General features: G+C 35.7%; 1 protein-coding gene across 4 annotated transcripts in view; it reads left to right on the top strand.

Moving 5' to 3' along the window:
• AdipoR (adiponectin receptor) overlaps positions 1 to 15,874 on the top strand; it is a 240,534-nt gene that overhangs the window by 80,734 nt on the left and 143,926 nt on the right. For 2 of the 4 annotated variants that reach the window (XM_090390984.1, XM_090390981.1), the window contains exons 4-5: positions 2,020 to 2,154; positions 10,336 to 10,413. The gene's annotated coding sequence lies outside the window, so the exon portion shown is untranslated. The remainder of the gene's footprint in view (positions 1 to 2,019; positions 2,155 to 10,335; positions 10,414 to 15,874) is intronic. The other 2 variants (XM_090390983.1, XM_090390982.1) reach the window with 1 other exon arrangement.

The raw sequence follows: 15,874 nt of genomic DNA, 5'->3' as shown, positions 1-15,874 counted from the left end.
GATTGCATTCTCTCAATCTGTTTTCATAATTAATATTCTAGAGACCAGAAACCACCTTATTCAATCATCTCTGAATCTTTTCCAACATCTCATTTGAAAACCAGGTGACCAAATCTGAGCATGGTAATTCATATGCAGTCTGATCAAAACGTTATGCAATCAGTGGCGTATTTAGGTATAGGCCCGGGCCTAGAGTGGCAAATTTTGAGGGACGGCGGAAATTTCCAGGCTCTCGTTTTTGTAATTATAACATGTTCCTTATATGCTGCATCTACTCACAAGTAGAGAAATATTTTTCTTTTCCTCATTGTAAGTTTAGCCTACAAGCATATTGGCATGTAATCAGATTCTGCATAACTATACAAATCGATATATTTATATTACGAATTTACGTAATATAAATTTTATTATAAATAGGTTATAAATGGGTTATGCATTTAAATCAACATGTTCATTAAATATGGGGGGGGGGCACTTTCTGCGGGCCTACGGACAGGAAATACCTAAATACGCCACTGTATACAATGGAATCATAACATCCTTGGTTTTACATGTTAGTAATCCTCTGCATTGTTGCCATCACCCCAAGATCCTTCATCTTCTCCACTTTCTTTAAGATATTCTCACCAATTTTATACTCTGCATTCCATCTTTGCTTCCTGAATTTTAAAAACTACACTTTGCTACATTGAACTGGTAGCCCACTCATTTGTCCATTCACCATCTGTTCAAGTGCTCTTGCAAGGCTTCCAGGGTTTATTGTTAACTATTGCTACTCCTTCCTTTCCTTGATCATTACTGCCTAGATATAAAGTTCTGTATTTATTTAGTAGGATCTCACTTGCTCTAATCTTCTTTGCTTTGCCAATTATTTCCACTAAATGATGTGCAAGAAATTGGTTTGTAAAATTATCTGTCTGGACGATTTCACTACAAGAATAAGTATCCACTATAGTAGAAATGAAGCCTAGATATTTTCTTGTTTTTTTTTTTCTTCTTTTCACCCCTTAAAAGAGTTGATTTCCACTAGTAGATTAACTCATTGTTTTTCCTCAAGAGATTTAACCTACTTATAGAAGTAGACTCCAAGACCATATAGTCTTGGAGACTACTTCTTTGAAGGGTATGCTTTTCATTGCAGTGGATAGATACTGAAGTCAACTGTTTTTGTCAGCTGCCCTTAATTGTCAAAAATCACTGTTGTCAGTATAATTGCATGTGATTAGAAAGGCGTTAAAGGCACTTAGCATTATTAAATTTCAGGAATATGTAAGTATAACTAATCTCTAGTATTATGATAATTTATATAGAATGGCATAAAATATTACCAAAACAGATATTTGAAGAAGCAAAAATGAATAATAGGGAGGGAAAATTAGAAATAGAAGAATTAATAGCAGATCAAACTATAAACCTGGCAGTTAAGTAGATCATTTTGGAAATTACTGATAGGAAATGATAATGAAATCTTAAATCATTGGATTGTCATGCTACTCATATGTACAATCCTTAAGATACTTTTTTTGAAAAAAAAAATTAATTCCTAAAAATTCTCTATACAAACATATGGAAATAAATAAGAAATTACAATCTTTATTAGTGTTAACCAGTTTTCATGGTTTATGAACTGAAAAAATTATGAAAATAAATAGTTATTAGGTTCACTTTTGCTCAAACAATAATTGTTTTTATTTCGGTTACTCTTGTTTTCAAGCATGTGAAGCAGATAATACTTGTGGAGCTATAGAGAAACGACACACACATTGGTGTTTGCAGATTTAAAATGCTAAAAGGGTTGAAAAACAAATAAAGAATTCAAAAGGGTACATTTAATATAAACAATTTATTAAACTTAAAGAAGTATTTATATATATTCTCTTAATGAAAACTTCACTCTGATTTTTATTGAAATTAAAAAAAAACATCAGAAAAGCATTAAGAAGGTATGTGTATATTTATGTACTTGTATGTGAAAAAAAACATTATATTTGCACCAACTATTTCATTTTCTTTATACAGAAATCCAGTAAGTGTTCCCCCTCTTTCTTTTATCTATGCTGAACTTGCCACCATGATGTGTAACATATCTTCAGAGTACTATCCAACTTTAGCATTGCAATCTCCCATTATAATAATAAGCATTTTTCTATTGAGGTTAGTTTTAATCTCATATTATAATTTATGATAAAATTCAATATGATATTTTTCTTCTGAATGTGAGGAATATGGTGCATACACATAAAGAAATTTTATATATAGTCTTTTTTTTTCTTTTCCTTTTAATCATAGAACTGTTATTCTTGATGAGACTTTTGACTTCTTGGATGTTCTGTGTTAACTCTTATTGCTAATTCCCATTCTGTACAGGTTATCTATTCTACCTCTGTATATTACAAAGATAGAATAGATAATCTTGCTTTCTTCAAATTGATGAGTCCTTTTCCTATACAGTGGTGTTAATTTTAGTGATTTGTATTATATCATATCTTTTATTAAATCCTTGTTGTCTGTGCCATTGTAAAATTTTAGATACAATTGTTTTACATTTATTACAATTGTTTCATTCCTAATTTTTATTTCACCTATCTTATCTTAACTTTAACATTAACAGGCATATACCAAGCTCTTAACACGTTGCTTGATTTAGTCTCCTATTTTTAATCCCCCTCCTTTGTCTCAAGGCCATAATTATGATTCTTCATGTGCACAAAACTTTAGAACTAAGAAATTGCCTCTTGCTGGAGCCAATCTCTTTTTCTGAACTACTGGAATTTTCTATATTGAATTTGGAAATTTATTTGTGTATCGACTGCACCATCAAAATTCGTAGATAGGAGTTGAATATCCTTCCAAAGAAAAACACTCAGCAAAACACGGAGTTTTCCTCTCTTACTTATTACTAAATCTAGCAACGCAAAATTACTACTTTCAGTCGTGGCTACTTAACACTCTTGGTCACGTAGATTCGATTTTTATGATCAGTGTATTGGTAAGCAGGAATCAGGCAAATTATTTAACGAACAAAACAATTTATTCATGCAAATTGAATGTACAAATGGGTTAATAGTAAACACACAAATATTTCTCAGGCTCTATACTTCTACAGCAAGATATATCGGAATTAAAATTAATCTTCTTAAGTAAACAATTCTCTGTTAACACAACTTGTCTGTGGTTTAGCTATCACTTAGTCATGCACAGAGCAATTTTACACATGCTAAGGGCAGGCTTAGCTAATAAACAATGTTAAGATAAAACTTTATAGAAATCACCGTCACAAATTCCGCCTTTAGTGAAAAACAATATATTAAACCATACTTTGTATACGATCATCTTGTCCGCACTAATAGATTCTTGAAATCACTATCCATTGCTACTTTCCTTTTCTTGGCTACGCACACAGGTACCTTTTTCCCGGGAATTTTTGAGGTCACTTTTTATTTCTTTGAATTCGTTGAGCAGCTCTCAGATGTGAACTGTAGACAAAAATACAAAAGATTATTGAAGAAAAAATGAAAGAGTTTGAAAACAGGAACCAAACCCTGGAGAATCAATGGCAATCCTTGAAGAATACCCTGTTTGATTCAGCCAGAAAGGCATGTGGTGAGGTTGTGTGCAAGGATAGAAAGATCAGAACTCCATGGTGGACACAGGAAGTTAAAGAGGCAGTGAAGGAAAAGAAGAAAGCATATGAAAAGTTCCTGGAAAATAAGTCAGCTTGTGCTCTTAGAGAATACAAAGACAAATGTAAGAAGGCTAAACATGGTGTAAAACTAGCTAAAAAAAAAGGGAGGACTTTGGCAAGAACATAGAAAATAAATATCAAGAAGGTAGTAAGATATTCTGGAAGTTATTAAAGAAGCTTAGAAATGGAGGAAAGAGTAAGAGTGCTGTAAAAGGAGTTAGGGATGATAAAGGTGACATGAAAACGGGAGAAAAAGATATCCTTGAAGTGTGGAGTAATTACTTCGAAAAATTGCTAAATGAAACAAGCAGTGATAGCACAGTGGTAAAAAAAACTCAACAGGCATACAATCAGGAATATTACATATTACATATCCATACTTGAACTAAAAAAAGCCATCAGAGGCTTGAAATGTGGAAAGGTAGCAGGAGTAGATGATATTTGACCAGAAATGCTGAAGTATGGTGGTATAAAAGTCTTACAGTGGCTGCACTGCATAGTTCAGAAGGCCTGGTCAGAGGGATGAATTCCTGATGATTAGAGTAGAGCTCTAATAGTACCCATATATAAAAAGGGAAATAAAACTGATTGAGAGAATTACAAATGTAAAATTTCCCTACTGAGTGTTCCTAGCAAGATTTATGCCAGTATACTTAAAAAAAACGGTTGAGAAGAATTGTGGAAGAAAAGCTTGGTGAAGAACAAGCTGGATTCAAGCCAAATAGAGGCTGTCAGGATCAGATCTTCACTTTATGACAAATAGTTGACAAATAGCACTTCAGACGTCTTTTGGTGGGAACGTGGGTCTCCGACCTTGAATCGGCATAACTTTCTTGAACCTGGAGCCAGAACAGAACAAAGACGAACTTATTCTGCCATGAACATCGATATGGCCATCTTTCTCTGCTATGCAAGATTTTACAGTGAGTATTTGCAAAATAGACAATGGACCATTTGAACTTATTCAGTTCTTTTCTGCTAGTAATAATTTTATTGGTTTGCATAGTGCAGATTGACATTATATTTAAATTAGTTATATTTACATTTATAGTTCCAATATAGGAGATTGCTTTTGGAAACCATTTCATACTCAGTCCCTGTGTTTATGGTCAGGCATATCAACTTTCCTGAATGCAGTAGCATTATTTCTCATATGGATTATGCCTACTGTCCATAAGTGTTAATAGCTTATAATGTAGCTGGCTCCATTGCTTCATCTGTCTACAATTTGGGTAAGGCCTCTTATCAGCATAGTTCATACCAGCAATAGTCAGTCATCATAGCCCCTGCCATTTGAAGGCAGAAGTCAACATTCTACTGAAAAGGAATATATATATTGTGCATTATCAGCCCATTAAGAACCAATGAATTCTGTCATATATTTAAGAATACTGATTGCCTTCTGTTTTTTTTTTTTTTTTTTTTTTTTTTTTTTTTTTATGGAAGGAGGGTGACATTGTTTCGGGTTTTTACTGTTTTATGTTAAAATTGAAATCTTTTTTAATTATTTAACAAACAAGTGTCACTCCATTGTCTATTTTCTTACTTGACAAAAATATATTGGTATGTATGGCAGTTTTATATATATTTATATACAGCCCCATTTTTACGTTCCTGCGATTTACATCATTTTCCGTTGGTCCCGTCTTAAGACCTATTAATATTGTTTTCCTGCCATTATCAATTTGATGTTAATAACTGTCTCTACTGTATGCTCTAAAAATAAAATCCCTATAAGAGCATCCCACATGGTCAACTATTTTTGCCCAAGGTAAGATAATCTGTACAACACACATCATGATTGTCATAAGACCCTTCGATTTGTAAATAAAAGCCCTCCTACGAACTCTAGATATTGGGGTAGACTACATAGCAGAGATGCCACTAAATACACTATCACTGCAGCAGTCATACATATCACTATACAGCTTTTCTTTTTGTAGGCTATCCAAATGTTCCACTCCTGTTGTCTACCAGCCACTCTATGAAACACATAGACTGGAATACTCTGATTTTGTGTATATCTACATGGATGGATTTAGAATCAGAGGATTTAGTGGAATTTTCTGCAATCTTCTCAGGCAGCATAATATCTATTCAGATCCTACTGGAATGCAACAACTTCACTGCTGAGCTATATGCAACAGAGCTTACCTTAAATTTCAAAAGGCTGTATGTAATGTTACCAATGATGCATTATATATGCAGATTAACAAAGTTCTCTACAAGCAATAAGATGTCTAGAGCTGCAGAAACATCTCTGGCTCTCATATCCAACATGCCCTTTCTCAGTTATGAAAGCTATACTTGGATGTATGCTTCTGTTGGATTCCAACCACATTGGGATTAAGTGAAATGTTGCAGATAGGTCAACTTGTTTCTCAAGCTTTCACCATCTCCCTGTCCCTAACATCAATTACTAGAAAATCACCAGACACAAACTTTTATCCCAGTGGTAGCTATCATTGAATAGAGAGACCAATAATAAACTCCATTAGATCATGCTTGAAATCAAAATGTGGCAGTCTAATCCATGCAGGAATCATTAAGAGGAAGTTGTTCGTGCTTGGCTCCACATAAGTCACAATGGTGACTACAACTTATGTGGAGCACAGCATGAACCATCTCCTTCCTATTGAGGGATTATGACATGCCTTATGCATGAGTTGTGTAGTACTAGATTAAATTGTAATTGACTGTTCTTGTTTCCTCAATGAATACCATCACTATTGTAGTCACATTCATCAAGTGTCACCTCCATTTTAAAATTTTTAAAGGTATATTATCTTATATAAATTATGTGCATATTATTTAAATTTAGTGTAATATAAACTTTTACACCATTTTTTTTTTTTTTTAAGAAAAACTGTTTTTATAAATTTTCTACACTTATTTTTATACATACCTGTGTGGCTCATATATATTATCTTGTGTACTGGTGCAGTATGACCATAGCTGTCCTCCTGCCATTAAACCCAGAACAAACAAACCTTCTTGTAGTCTTCTTCAATCCTTGATTAGTCACAAATTTCCTCTCTTCTGATTTCTTTCAGTATTGGGGTATACCAGGGTTTTGTATCAGCTAACCAAAAAAGTTTGTGCGGTTTTCAGTAGTTCGCTGCAATGACTTGTTTTATTTTGTAGTGATTTGCAGAGTGCAATTTTTTCTGTGTCATGACATCATGTGTCATAAGGCATGTCAATCGGTACTCTTTAACTTAGTGTGTACTCTTTTTCTGTGACTTTGAACCCTTTTAAAATGTCAGTTGAACCTGGTGTAATTCGGGCTTGTTTTCTTTACGAATTTAAACTCAGTTTGAAGGCTTCATAAGCATCCCATAGGATATGTGTGGCATTTGGAAAAGATGCAATAGCAAAATGTACTGTGTAGAAATGATTTAAAAAAATTGTTTTTGGTGATGAATCACTTGAAGATGCACCACATTCAGGAAGACCTTCCGTTATTGATAATGAAGAATTACATGCCGCCGTTGAAAATAATTCAAGATTAACATGTCAAGAACTTTCACAAATGTTTAACGTGAGTAGTAAAACAATTTGTTTACACTTGCATCAACTGGGAAATTCATGGAACCTAAGCAAATGGTTTCCATATGCATTATCAGGTGACAGTAAACTTCAAAGGCTATCAATTTGTTCTTCACTTCTTTCACATCATAAAAACGAACAATTTTTGGATTACTTGCTCACTTGTGATGAAAAATGGATCTTGAACTCTCACAGGAAGCAAACTTATCATTGGTTGTCACCAAATGATCCAGTACTGCATACTTCAAAGGCATCACTTCATCCCCAGAAGACTGTGCTTCTTGTGTGTGCTTCTTACACCAGTAGATCTCAGCTATAATTGTTTGGCCTGCAGCAAGAAACTCGTAGCGGACAATACCAGCTTCACTATGAGTTTCTCACTGCAGGCCAAACAATTATAGCTGAGATCTACTCGATGCAACTCAAGTGCGTGCAGGATGCATTATTTCAGAAACAGCCAGGACTAGTTAATCGGAAGAAAGTGTTATTCTTACAGGACAATGCAAAACCTCATACCGCAAAACTTACTTGTGAGGAGATTTGTGCTTAAGGATGGGAGATGCCCCCTCATCCTCTGTATTCATTTAGAGAATTCTCCTGATTTCTCCAATTGATTATCACCTTTTTTTGTTGCTAGACAATCACTTGCAAAATAGACAGTTCTGCAATAAAACAGAGATTGAAGCAGAAGTTGCTTGGTTTATTACTGCTAAAGACAACCGTTTTATAAAAGCGGAATTTGCAAATTTGTGTCTTGTAGGGAAAGAGCTGTAGATTGTGAAGGTACTTATGTTAATGAATAAAACATTTTATGAAAATTTCTGCAGTTGTTTAATTTTTATTGAAAAGCTTCAAGAACTGTTTTGGTTACCTAATAGTTTCTCCTATACTTTTTATCAATGCTGATGATAGTAACTCCATTCTTCTTCTTCATTTGATGAACCTTGTAGCACTCAAACAATTTATGTTTCAAGATCTTCCATAGCCAATGTCTTAAATGCTATCTTCCTTATCTACAACCTTCAGCTCTTCAAGAAACACATTCTTTAATTTCATTCAACTTCAGGTTCACTGTCTACTCTTACGAAAACAGAAGTGGGGAGGAGGTTGTTCAACTTTCGGATGAATTTGGGATCATAGAGCCTTCATAGCTCAGTCTGTATAGACAAAGCCTTTATCTTGTCTCTTTCGACTAAAGGTGAGTTACGCAGTCTTGTCTGATTGATAGTGCTTAGTGAAATTCTTATTGTTTATTGCAGCTCCTGTGATGAGTCTATAGACTCCATGAAGACATCCATGTAATAATAGTTATTGAGGCATTGTCAAGGTAGAGCAGCACATAACATGGGTGCAGGAGTGAAAATTACTGAACTAGTCCTGGTGATCATTTTATTGCTCTCCCTGAGAGAGAATGACTTGCCCACACATACACTAGTGGCCAAAATTTTGGAAACACTTTTGGAAAAAGTGTATTTTTGAGGTCTGATGGCTCATAACACCACTTTTTTTGGTGTAATACCATAAAATTATATATCAATGGAAAGATAATTTAATCAAGAATGTAATGCAATAACTTTTATGAAGGATTTTTTTATTAGAACAGCATTTATAAAGAAAAAAAGTGAAACACAGAAAAAATGAGATATACAAAAATTCTCACAATGTGAGTTAATACTTGGGTAACTTTTAGCTTTAATTATGGCCTTACAATGCCTTCCCATGGAGTGAACCAAGTTTTTTTGTTCTGCAGCTGTTTATAATATGAAACCAAGATTGAATTATTGCTTCTATTAATTGGGTTTTATTGGTGAGTTTCTTTAGTCGGCTCCATAGATTTTCGATTGGGTTAAGGTCTGGGCTATTCCCAGGCCATTTCAGCAGAGGAATATGATTATCTTGAAACCACTTTTTGCACACAGTAGCAACATGACATGGAGCTGAATCCTGTTGAAATATAAATGCTTCATTATCTTGGAAAAGATCACGTGCAGAAGGCTTCAGTTTGGGCTCAAGTATTTCATTTATGTAATTTTGGACATTTATATTCCCATTAATCATGCAAATTCTGCCCACACCTTTTGATGTCATACAACCTCAGATAATAATACGAAGTGGGTGTTTCACAGTAGGTGTAATGCAATCAGATGCAAATCTTCTCCGATTCTTCTTCTTACATATTTTATGCTATCACTCCAAATAACACTGTCCCATTGTTCTGCTGTCCAGTTAACATGGCTTTTAGCCCAGTTTAATCTTTTCAACCTTTGTTTCACAGATAAAAATGGCTTTTTTTTCATGGAATTCTTGCATTTAGACCAAATTCCTGCAGTCTGCGCCGAACAGTCCTTGCACTCAACTTCACATTGTATTGTGCCATTTCATCTTCACGCAGATGATTTTCTTCTGTTACGTAGGCACAGTCTCTCAATTCTTCTATCATCACTTGCTGTTGGGCACCTTTTCCTGCCTTTACCAGTCTGGTTTTGTAGTGACTAAGTCTCCTTATACCTCTTCAAAAATTTAGAAATGCCACCTTTGGTTAAGTTTTCACCAATTTTTATTCATAACTCTAGCCTTGTTCACTTCATAGTACTATTTAACATTGCTTTCTGGGTGACCAGTCAACTCTTTGTGCCATTTCTTTAATTTTATTACGTTTTACAAGCTCACTAAATGAAGGAACACAAAATAAACCAACCAACTTGATAGCAATCACATAACACACCGACAAATGTCCTCCTTTCAGCTCCAATATATGATGTCAATAGCTGAATCCTACTATGACCTTATTGGCTCATTGCCAAAACAAGATGACACCTGATTGGCTCTCTCTCCATATATTTACACACATGCTCATTGTGGAAACCTTTTTCCAAACGGTTTCCACAATTTTGGCCACTAGTGTAGTACTGTTTTGTTAGTTCTCATTTGTGAGATTGATATTAAACAAATGTAATTTGTTGTAAATTGCAAAGTTTTATAGGTTATTGATGAAGAAAGAGTTAGATGTAGCACTACTGTTCAAAGAAATTAATTTAATTATTGAAGTAACGAATATGTCACTGTTAGCTAATTTTTCTGGTTGTCTGATTTGTTTATAGGAATATCTTCATAATAATATGCTGTAACTAGTCTCCAAACAGAAAGATTCAAGAAATCAGAATATCAGTCATCTCCAAGTATGTTTTATAATTTCAATGTATTTATAGTCTCTGTTTATCTGTTTAATATATTTACTTTTATCTGTTTAATATATTTGACATACATTTACAAAATCATGTGTCTGTCCCATATCATTAAATATGCACTTAATGATATGGGACAGTGTAAAAATGGTACCTACATTAATTACAATCTATGCACACACACACACACACACACACACACACACACACACACACACACACACACACACACACAAGAAAGAGTGAGTTGCACTTTTTTTTTTCTTAATGTTATGAAGAAAATCTATATTTACAATGTTCTATTCATGTTGTAATTTTTGATTATGCACATATATGTACTGCATTATGAGTCTGCCTTTTAAGAGCATGTAAGCAAAAATGTTGTTTAAGTTAAGGGATATTACATCCCATATCGTTTCTTATCCGAATAAGAAACTCAAAGAGTTTCATGCCGAATATAGTAGAAACTATATAAGTTCGGCGATTCCAAGCGTAAGCAAATACCTGGATACTGCAGCAACTGACCCTTAAGGTAGTGCAAGCTGAGGCAACTCATGTCAAAGGTGGAGCAAGCTCCGATCACTATTCTTGATATTTACCCATAATGTGAACTTAGCTCCTAGGAACTGTATTACTGTTCTACATTATGAGAGAAGGTCACTACCCAGACCGGTTTCAACCTTTATTGAGGTCTCATCAGTGAGTAGGTAGACCTAGTTAATATCAAGTTTGTAGCGAACAGAACTTACAACCCTTCTATGAGTATTGCCGAGAGGTGTTGTAAGTTCTGTTCGCTACAAACTTGATATTAACTAGGTCTACCTACTCACTGATGAGACCTCAATAAAGGTTGAAACCAGTCTGGGTAGTGACCTTCTCTCATAATGTAGAACAGTAATACAGCTCCTAGGAGCTAAGTTCACATTATGGGTAAATATCAAGAATAGTGATCGGAGCTTGCACTACCTTAAGGGTCAGTTGCTGCAGTATCCAGGTATTTGCTTACGCTTGGAATCGCCGAACTTATATAGTTTCTATTATATTCGGCATGAAACTCTTTGAGTTTCTTATTCAGCTAAGAAACGATATGGGATGTAATACCCCTTAACTTAAACAAGTCATATGTCGCCGAATTGAAGCCTTTGACTCTTCATATATCTAAAAATATTGTTGCTTAATATTAGTGAAGATTACTCTTACAAAACTTAGAATTTAATGGTTGATGCATGTTTATTACAGACAACATTTACAACTTGCATTAGCTATACAAAACTGAAGGTTTCTACAATCCACATACACATACAAACTGAAGCGAATGACCATTTATTAGAAGATATCTAGCTAATAACATATTGAACCAATGCTACTTAGCATTCATAACAGGCTTCAATATATTCAGAAACGATATTAAGGATGGGGGGAGTATTACCTATGATTACAGAGAAATTAAATCCAAATAGAGTAGAGATCTTGAATGGCGGTAGTATGAGTTATTTTAGTCTTTTTAGTGTGTTGTAAATGAATAAAATGCATAGTGGTTGCTGCTACAAACCAAGGTCATTTTTAGATTACATTAAACAGTATAGATATACACCTTATGAATAAAAGTATGAGGATATAGATTGAAAAAAAAATTATAAATGCTTGAGGGATAACTACCCTAATCAGCATGATGGAAGGGATTTGTTGGTGCAAGAATATTGAATTTATTAATAGCATCTGAGGATATGTCTAAATGAGAATACTGTTATTCCTTCAGTTGGAGAGAGAGACAGAGAAAGATTATGCAGTTTTATCTTGAGAGGTGGAAATCATATAAAAGTTTTTGATGCACCGAGAAGGCTATCTATTCACTAGCATTTCTTATTGGGGTGCTTAAGGTTCAAAGCTGTATAACTGAGAGGAGACCTGAACATAGTCTTTAAAGCAACACGGAGAACCAACCAACCCTAATGTCCAATCCTCATCTTCTCGTGGTGCACCTTATTGGTATCTACCTGGATACTGAACGAACAAGGATATGCTGGCAATTTAGGATTTAGCCACCCAAATTGTATTCTGATTGGCTTAAACCACAATATAAAATTATGGTACAACATGACAGAATTTCATGCCAGCTGGGGCGTCGCCTGTATATGGTTCAGTTTGCACCTGAAAATACTTCAGGTGCAAACTTCGTTTGCTTACTCTTGGAAAAAGGATTAAACCAAGTATATAATTTCTTGGTATCTTTAATTTATAGGAAAACCAAGTGCAAAAACTTCCAACAATATGGCAAAATATTTGAAAGCTGTTGAAAAAGCTCAGAAATGGAGGAAATAGTGCTGTAAAAGGAATTAGAGATGATAAAGATGACATGCAAACTGGAGAAAAATATCTTTGATGTATAGAATAATTACTTCAAAAAATTGCCAAATGAAACAATCAGTTGGTAGCACAGTGGTAAAAAAACAATCAACAGGCATGCAATCAGGAATACATATCCATACTTGAAGTAGAAAAAGCCATCAAAAGCCTGATATGTGGAAAGGCAGTTGGAGTAGATGATATTTGACCAAAAATGCTCAAGTATGGATCTATAAAGTATGCAGTTCGGCCACTGTAAGTGGCTGCACTGCATGTTGAGAAAGGCCTGGACAGAGGGGCGAATTCCAGATGATTGGAGTCGAGCTCTCATGGTCCCATGTATAAAATAGAAAATAAAACTGAATATGAGAATTATAGAGGTATTTCCTTACTGAGTGTTCCCAGTAAGATTTATACAAGTATACTTGAGAAACGGTTCAGAAGGATTATGGAAGGGAAGCTTGGTGAAGAACAAGTCGGATTCAGGCCAAATAGAGGCTGTCAGGATCAGATTTTCCCTTTGCAACAAACAGTTGAGAAATCATGGGAATATAACAAAGAACTGTATTTAAGTTTTGTAGATCTGGAAAAAAGCATATCACAAGGTGTCAAGAGAAAAGCTATTTCAAAATGCTGCAGTTGTATGGTGTCAATGGAGCATTATATCAAGCAATACTTAGTCTTTATTTGAGTTGTAAGTCGGCAGTTAGAATCGAAGGAAGTACAGGAAGGTGGTTTTATGTTAAATCTGGTGTCAGATAAGCATGCACATCATCCCCTGTGTTATTCATTATCTATATAGATCACATTATGAAGGGAAGTGGTATTAAACCTGATTTCAAAATTGGAGATGTTAATCTCAGCTCTTTGCTTTATGCAGATGATGTTATGCTTCTAAATAAATCCAGTATAAGTCTGCAAGATTCCCTAGCTAAATTGAATAACTGTTGTAATAGATTTGGTATGAAAGTTAGCAATAACAATACAAAGAAAATGAAAATTGGCAGAAAAATATGAACTGCATCATGAATGGAGAACCTACAGAACAAGTAAAACATTTCAACTACTTGGGCTCGATATTTAGTGAAAATGGTAAATTAAATATGGAAATAGACAACAGAATATGAGACTCTTGAGAAACATTATGGGCGTGAACAGCTGACAGCAATGGCAATATCATATTAAAAATGAGGATATTAGGAAAGAACTTGACATTGTTAGTAGAGCTAATCTCAGTGGCATGGTCACTTAACCAGAATAGGAGAGAAAAGATTAGCAAAACAAGTATTCTCTGCCATGCTGGGGGGGGGGGGGGGGAAGACCCAGAGGAAGACCAAGATTTAGGTGGATTGATACAGTAAAAATGCCTTAGAGAACAGAAATATAAAATCTGATAATGTTGGAGTCTTGACAAGTAACAAGTTGATTCGGAAGAAAATTATAGATAGGAAGTTAGTAATGATGTAATATTTTCATGTTGTACTATCCTATCTTCTACTCTCCTTGAGAGTACATGTCAGGAATTTGATGATGGTGATTCAATAACAGTGGACCAAGCACTGATCCTTGTGGTACACCACTGCTTTTTTTATTTTTTTATAATCTTCGTACTGGTTATGGGCAGTACTACCCTTACATCACGTCCAGACTTGATATATGCCTGCTCCTTTATAAGTGTTTTACCCTATGCCTGTTCTAGTTATCATTGTAGTCATTCTCTGGTGGCAACTCCATACCACCAGTGTGTCCTGTAGGGCCCTCAAGGAAAGAACTTTTATATCCTTCTGCGTAAACCCAAGCTGTTTTAAGTCCTTATCTGAGCTCCATACTCCATTTAAAGAGATGGTGGTGCTGGTAAACCTCGGAGTTGCCCCATTCTCCTCCCATATCTTACTAACTAGATCTTGGTTATTTTTATGATAATTTACTTTATTATTATGGCTATAGGCTAGTGGGCGCCTTTTAATCACTAAGTCTGGCTTACGCAAACCTGCAAAGGTCCTATAATGTGGACCTCCTCCTCCTTTGTTCTTAAAGCGGTTGTTCAGAATGGAGACTACGGCATCCTGCCTCCTTACGCGGACCCCGTGGGTGTGGAAGCAACATTGGGCTATACGAGACAATGTCTCACTGTAGTGGCAGCCAGCCCCACAGTTGGAGTCGTCACTACCCCATCGAGCTGTGTGGGCTCGAGTAGGCAGGGCATTGATCCTCGTCTTGATAAGGATCAATATAATCGAACCCAGGGAGGAGTCTGCTGCCATCCCTTACCCAATCATGTTGGGGAGGCACCAGATATGACTCTTTTAAAGGAGCACCATCTACAGAACAGTGCAACGGAGATGCCCATCTCTTTTGTTCTGCAGGTGCTGACTCGATTAAAGTACCTTGATAATGGGACCAGCCTTTAGCCTGCCTAAAGTCTTCTTGTATTAATGGGCTATAGAAAGCCTCTCTGCAAATGGGTGAAGAAGATAGTTCTAACTGCACTATTCTTGACAGCCGCAGGTGTGGGATCAGCCATCTAAGTATCATGGAACCCCAAGCCCACCATCCTTCACCCTCGCATGGAAATATGCAGTAGGAGTGTCAGGCGGCAGTCGGAGCCATGATCTTGTGGCTGAACGGATAGCCCTGTCCATTCGAGACAGTACCGAGATATATGTCCTATCAAGCACCAACTTGTGGTTAAAGCGAGGTAGGAGATAGTGGGAGAGAAAAGAGAAACAGTCTTTGCTGGGGGCTTGAGAGGAGCTTTCCTCAAACAAGCGATCCCAACTTCTAGAATAGAAGGGACAGAAGACCTTCCCTTTGGGGTGAACATGATACCGAGGTATCTCCACTCTTCCAGGATGGTCAAAGCATGCAACGGCCTCCCTTGCAGGGAATACTCTATAGTCTCGACCTTAAGCTTCTTGTCACGACCAGAGGGGACAAGAGCTAAAGAGCAGGACTTCTCTACATTAATAGAAAGGCCTTGAATAGAGAAGAAGTCAACTGCACGGTCAAGGAGTTCCTGCAAGCCTATCTTAGTAAAGGCTACGAGAATAAGATCGTCCGCAAAGGCCATAGCATTAAAGGAAGCGCCTAGAGAATAGCCTATATGGCT

This window comes from Typopeltis vanoorti, chromosome 1 (genome assembly GCF_054136105.1).
Source record: "Typopeltis vanoorti isolate ZY-2024b chromosome 1, IOZ_Tvanoo_1.0, whole genome shotgun sequence".
NCBI lineage: Eukaryota > Metazoa > Arthropoda > Arachnida > Uropygi > Thelyphonidae > Typopeltis > Typopeltis vanoorti.
The sequence above is the reverse complement of the archived record's forward strand: the minus strand, read 5'-3'. Positions and strand labels throughout refer to the sequence as shown.